At 40.7% G+C, this 7,037-nt stretch overlaps 1 protein-coding gene across 2 annotated transcripts in view; it reads left to right on the top strand.

Moving 5' to 3' along the window:
• The first annotated feature begins 3,845 nt into the window (after window positions 1–3,845).
• The window catches only part of LOC119730770 (synaptic vesicle 2-related protein-like), a 41,598-nt gene continuing 38,406 nt past the window's right edge, over window positions 3,846–7,037 (top strand). For both annotated transcript variants that reach the window (XM_038203797.1, XM_038203798.1), the window contains exon 1: window positions 3,846–4,054. The gene's annotated coding sequence lies outside the window, so the exon portion shown is untranslated. The remainder of the gene's footprint in view (window positions 4,055–7,037) is intronic.

Genomic DNA, 7,037 nt, shown 5'->3' with positions numbered 1-7,037 from the left:
TTATGAAATTCTTTCAATGGAAATATAAGTTAAAAAAATTCAAATGAGTAGATTATGTTGTTAAGGTTTTGTCCATTTATATCTCTTATCACACATTAATACTAAAAAAAAATGGACAATTCTTTTTTTGCAAGAGTGGAGTAGATGTATGGATTGCATTCCGGTTCCATTAATCTCAATTCATCGTGTTTGTATCTCACGATTGTAGTGTGATCGATAATTTTGTGCCAATTGTATTCTGATATGTTGCATTATACCCTAGAAGGCTCATGCAATGTAATTTTCAATGCAATCATTGAAAATACACCTTTTACAAGGGTGTTTTAGTGCCTTTTGGGGTTTTTTTTTATGCTGATGCGAATTTCCATATTCATGAGCGAAAGTGTGATGCCATTTCAGGCAGAACTCTATGTTCCAACAAGTTTCAGCACCAAAAGTTGCAAAAAGTTTTGATTTTTCGCTGTCCTAAATTTTCATTTCGTTACAGATTCGTTTTGTCAGTACATGGTAGTTCACCAATGAGAACCTTTTCTCACAAATATTTTTAATAAGCTGATAGTATTTTTCGCCTATACTACAATGTTTTGGCTCTATCATTTTAATTATTGGACAATTTCTTTCAATATTCAACAGACTTGTGTTGTATAAAGGACGGACGATAAGTGGATGAAATTTCAATTTGTTACAATTGGTATTTCTTGAGTTATCGTCTTGAGAGGTATTTCTTGAGAAACCAAGTACGTTGTTTTCATTCCATGAAAGTGGACTTCAATTCGGGTTGCGTTTTTCGTGCTTAAAACCCCTTTTTTTTTGTTATATTATTTTTGTTATTGACTTTTAGTCCCAATTTTCAACAGAATTGTGTTACACATCACAAGTAATTAATGAAGGAAATTTTGATTCTTTAAAAGAAGTACAATTATATTTCTTTTGAGTTATCGTCTGGTAACTGAGTGTGTGTTTTTTTTTCCATGTAAGTTGACTTTAATTTGTTGGTTTATTGGTCAACAAAGGGCGCGCTACATAAATAGTGGTCCCCTCCTAAAAAAATTTGTCACACTGCGAAAAGCAGGTACTTCTCTGTATTTCTCGTTCTAAGTAAATTCATCAGGTTTGATTAAAAAAAAAACATGGCTACACTTGTGCTTGGTTTTTGAGCCTTTACGAACTTCTTTGTAATGCATGATTATAAACGTACAATATTTGAATAACTTTCGGCATCTTGCGAAGTTTCGGGAGCATTGATGATTATTAAATAAGTGAAAAATATCGGTACACATATTTTGGCTTTTTATGTTTCAGACTAATCATATAACCGGGTCTTGGTCAACGAAGATCACATTATGTGTTACATTCACTGAAAACGTTGAAAAATTGTATACATCTGACGTGGTGGCTGTTTTTGTCTTGTCTATAATTATACTTGCAAGGTGCACTACAAAATCCCGAATCCTTAAAGCGCCCTCTGTTTCACAGCTTTTTAAAAGAAGTCATCGCAAATATCTATACATATTTAGAGAATATAGTCTGTTAGCTTCTCAACAACAACAAAAATATATTGAAATGCGTAAATATTCATTGAGTTATTTGCCGATGTTTCAATTCAATGGCCATTTGTCAGGAGTGTATATGGATTTGGGGTGAGGGTATGGTTTTTAAATGTTTTCATATTTATTTATACATTTTGTTCGCGTTTTTTTTAATTTTTTGTTCAACAATGGTCAAAAGGAAGTAATGTTAGTCCTGAAAAGAACTGTGTGGCAAACGTCTTAGATGTTTACTTTGCTGTTATGTCTCTGCCCTCTTCTTGGTAGCCTCTTTTTCACAACTGTTACTATTTTTTGCTGAGAAAATATTTTCGGTACAAAAAAATTGTATGTGGTAAGCAGCTAAATGAAATGAGGCCATACTGTGCATGGGCTTTGCTAGGATTTTTTTCTAGAGTGGGCAAAGCATGTTTTGCCTCCCCAAATCTTTGTATTATCTCTGGCATATTCTCAATTGATCTTTTTTTTCGAGGGTGGGCTGGGGACATTTGCCCGAATTACCCCCATTCAAGGGCGGATCCAGAACACACTTTTTGGGGGAAGGGGGGCAAAACAAATTGTCCCCAAGAAAAAAAATCGGCGTGCAGGTCGCCCCGATTATTGTTTGGATTCTGGATGTTCTGCGGTGCGATCTGAGACAATTTCTGACCACTTTTACCAATTTTGAGGAAAAGATGATGGTGTACGCATTGGCTGCCTTTTTTGTAACATCGCTTAAAAAATAGAATTGGGTTCGTTTAATGTTTTACTGACTGTTGTACCGGTGATGGTTGCAACTCAGCCCCCGTCGCTATTTCCTAGGGTCGGAGACAGACCGAAGCCGAGGTTGGAAAGACGACCTGTGGTAAAATGGGTTTCGGGGAACCAGCAAATGTAGCGCCCCCATCGTTAGACAAAAAAACGTATGTTATGATATTAGAGAAATGGAGCCAAAATAATAAATGGAATGCTGAAGTTCCTATATATATTCTCAAATTCCAAAATTTCTCTGGGAGCATGCACGGAACCCCCTGGCAAGGTCCGGTACGCCTTCACTCACCTCCCCCCCCCCACCCCTCCCCTCCCCTCCCACCCCACCCCACCCCACGTTTCCTGATAATTGGATCTGCCCCAAATCGTTGGCCTATTTCCAACATTTAGATCCAGTGTACATGGGGAATTTTTCGTTTTGAGAAAACGAAGAAAAGCTCCCCCCCCCCCCCCCCCCCACCGCCTCCTTCCACCCCGGCAGTCATGGAAACATTTCTTGAGGGCGCACTTACCATCGAGTGGGACTGCGTTTATGGTCATGTCTTCGTTAAACAGGAGAAATGAATATCGGGGGAGTATTTTTAGATCGATGTTGTAAAGTATGCAACTTTCTAAAATAACAGACTATTCTAAATAAATAAGTAAGGATTTCTTGAAATGACTTCCTTCACGATGGAATAACTTTCCATACCAATCATCTGGGGTGGCAGAACCGGGGGGGGGGGGGGCACTTGCCCCCCGGATCATTGGATAAGTTATCCAAGTGTCCTCTCCTCTTGCGGACATAAAGGTGCCCCCTCGAGCATAAATGTGCCCCTCGAGATGAAAACAAAACTGGCCCTAAAATTGCAAATAATTTATTCAGTAACCATTTCCCAAAATGGTATAGAGATTTCTGATATGTTCCAGCATTATGAAAACCAAGCCCGAAAACCCTAATACAAATGCGTGGTTTTGACGAGCGCCCCCTATTTCGAAACAAGCGCCCCCCCCCCCCCCCCCCCCCCCCAGTATTTGATTTTACGGAAGCAAGTGCCCCTTTTTGATGACACCCCCCCCCCCCCCCCTCCAGTTTGAAAACCGTTCCGCCGCCGCTGCCAATCATTGACAATGATTACATACAGCCGAACTTTGTTTTGTGATTACCATTTTTATGATTACTTAAATATGAAAGCATGAGAACAATTATTATAAATGAATGTAGCTCACACGAATATTGGCCTACTTTGTACGCTCTCGCGCTTACTGCAATAAAAATCTAAATTTCGTGAATATTGAAGTATTATTATACTTATGATTTCGCACGAATACAGTTGCACACTGTTCCTTGATCTATGGTCACACAAACAAATGGCGTAAGGATATTGTCGGCTATTTTGACGATACAAATTCAACATTGAGTTTAAAGAGAAAAACATCGCCTTACGCGGCGTCAACATCTTTAATCCTCACCCCTCCCAGGAGAATGGAATCGACCACCTCTTAAGAATATCGAATTATTGAGGCGCACGTCGCGTCCAATTTGTACACAACACATCTTTCCTTAGGCCGTTGGTTGAGCGCCAGGCTATACAGAAAATGTAAAAAAAACACACTCGACATCGAAATTTGTTGTTGCCATAAAAATAAAAGACAATAATCTCTTAATTTCTCTAGCAGCAGACTGCTCGAGTTAATAGACCAACATTCTCTCGGGAGAATACGACGGTTGAGCTAATCTAAATTTGGATTGATACCCCTCGAAGCGCAAACTGACGGTGAGTGTAAAATTGATTATGGAGCTAATTTACATATTTTATTCGTCTGGTTGTGCGTGCCTGCTCTGATGCACAGCCCTGTGTGCTTTTGGAATTATTATCCGGGAAAACTAAATGTACATTTGGTTTGTCTTGGAATTATTTAGAGCTCGTATAGTATGGTTGATTGTGAATTTGTAATGAGAAGCAACAAGAATTATTCCAGTGTATTCTTGTGTGTATTGAAAAAGAGATATCTTCTGTTTTGCGTGTAGTCCCTATCATTGTGCCTTTCATGTTGTATGTAATTTATTTTCCTCAAGTAAAAGACAAAAAAAATATGGCTTGCAGTGTAAATGTTCCATCGTTTGTATGCTGACCGATATCCTCACTTTTATATACAATAAATTTCTTTGGTAAATTCTTTCCCTTTCATATTAAAATGAGACCTCTATTTTTTTGTAATCATTATGAAATTGCAAGTGTCTCATAAATTCTAGTTCATTGACACTAGTGATTGGTTATTGTCACAGCCCACCCCCCCCCCCAAAAAAAAAACCCAAAAAATACATGCGTTTCTCTTTTTCTAAAATGCAAAATAGCATTTTACGTTCACAAAACAGAGAGAGATGATAATGTACTGGTGTGCTTTTAGTATGATGCATTAACATGTATTATGCATTCCTTGTAAAATGGCGACCGACTTGGTCGTGTTGTATGGGCAGTGGCATGTTATTACCTGAAGTCAAGTGCGAAATTGCCATCAGACAGTTACACACGTGAATAACTGCGAGCATTCACACAGAACGAACATGAGGCTGCATTTAAAGGGGAAAAATAGGCCACTATTGTTGGTTCATTGAGGGTGATATAAGGTCCGTCCATATAGGTGGGGGCGGACATTTTTACATTTGCTTAGCTCCCAGACCAATGTTCTTGAGCCTCAATGGTTCTTGAGTTTGGAGTGCTAAATGATAACACACAAGCTGGCGTCGTGTGGGGAGGGGGAGGGGGTAAAGGGGGCGCTTGCCTCCTCCCCCAAGTGGAGAAGACACACACACACACGTTTGTTTATGGTGTAAATCGAGGATTTTCTTTTGTTCCTCTTCCGTTTTCCTTTGTTTGTACTTTACTTTTTCGCAACAGCTCTAATTGGTTTTTGTACACGTTTTTTAATCGAGGTTGTCCTCGATTTGGTTCCTGTCCTCGATTCACCAATGATGTTGTACGTGTGAGTCCTCGATTTACACCATAAACAAACGCACATTCACACACAAAAGGAAAGAGAGAAAGTGATTGCTGTTCATTTAATGCACATTAACGACATGGGCGTCCGCAGGGGTGTCAATCGGGCGGGATGGGCAAATGTCCCCCGCCCACCCTCGAAAAAAAAGACAAATTGCGAATATGCTAGAGAAAGTACAAGAATTTGGGGGAATGGTGTGCTTTGCTTCCCCCCCCCCCCCCGAAACAATTCTGGCAACACCCATGGTAACACATAGCAACCAATGAAAACTGGTGTGCAAATGAATACATTGTAGATGTTTTCATCTGGATGACGTCAGCCCGCCCCCACCTACATGAGCGAGAAATTACGGAGGAGAGATTGGGGGGGGGTGTTCCTTTAACATTTTGGTTAAAAACCAATGGGTTTGTTTCTCAAGTAGCAATATATTATAATTTGACATAAAAATAACGTTTTGTTCAATTATCATTGGTAATGCGATGGACAGTAGGAATAACTGTGTTGAAGGATTCGTTAGCGATACTGAAGCAGGTTGTCCCCCCTAATGCAATTTAGATGAGCCTTACCGCTTCTGAAATGGTTGCGGATCATCAGGGATTTACGTTGAGAGCCTTATCCCCTTACTCACCCTAAGCCTTGTGACCCCCCCCCCCCCCCCCCCCAAGGGAATCATTTCTTTCCCTCCGATTCTCTAAAAAGATGCCTAAACGCTGACCCCGAGGAACAGGCGTGTATTGCTTTATTGTTGAGTTATTCCAGCAGCGTATCCAGCTTTTGATATGGGGGGGGGGGGGCAACCGCACGTCCGCGCCGAAATGAAGACATGTTTATTTTTTTCTCCGGACACTAACTTGGCCTCCGTAAAATCAAAAAGCGGGGGGGGGGGGGGGGACTGGTATCATCTTCCAAATGGGGGGCGCTCTTCAAAACTGACCATTATTATGCATACTACATATTATATGACATTTTTAACGGCGCATTGTAATGGTGGTTGAGCGGGTTCGCTTTTGTGGCAATGATGTCAGAAGAACTCTGTAAACATTTATTTAAATCGTTGCTGACAAAAAAAATTTGCCAAAAAATCCCCCCCACCCCCGCTGGATACGCCACTGTTTTATTCCCCTATAGCAGAACTTGGCTTCCGTCGTAGATCCTCGCTAGCTAGCCAGGGGGCAGTCTTGCGTTGCGTCTGCAGTCTTACGACTGACCACACCCTGGCTAAGGAGGATGGACTGCCTCGAGCCCGGATGGTTTATACGTCAATATAAAGTATATAGAGAAAGACAATTTGCCTCTCTCTGACAAGTGAGGTGACATGTCACACCAAAAATGATCACGGTTTGGAGCTACGGATCTCCACAGTTTGCAATTTGTGATAAACAGACTGTGGGAGTACCATTTCCATTCTTAATACACTCCGTGGTTATCCGTCATCTTCCTTGGGTACTCGTGGAGGGGTTACTGAAGTTTTAACTTTACTGTTCATAACTGCCGTGGTAAACCGTCATAAACATTAATAGTGCAACCGTGGGACATCCGTATGACAACCGTACTTATTCGTAGTGTTATTCGTGGCTATTCTTGGAGATTTGCAGCTCATTCGTGGTAATCTCTACGAATTAGCAACGAATGACCGGATGTGCTGGGTTCTGCTAAGGTTACTATACGAATATCCACGCTTTATTCGTAGGAGAACCGTGGTCATCTGTGACCCAGTCGCAGACAACCGTCGCGTTAACGTCATTATCCTTAGTAATA

The sequence above is a fragment of the Patiria miniata genome, unplaced genomic scaffold (assembly GCF_015706575.1).
Source record: "Patiria miniata isolate m_02_andy unplaced genomic scaffold, ASM1570657v1 HiC_scaffold_22, whole genome shotgun sequence".
Taxonomy (NCBI): Eukaryota; Metazoa; Echinodermata; class Asteroidea; order Valvatida; family Asterinidae; genus Patiria; species Patiria miniata.
This window is presented reverse-complemented; position numbering and strand designations above follow the sequence as displayed.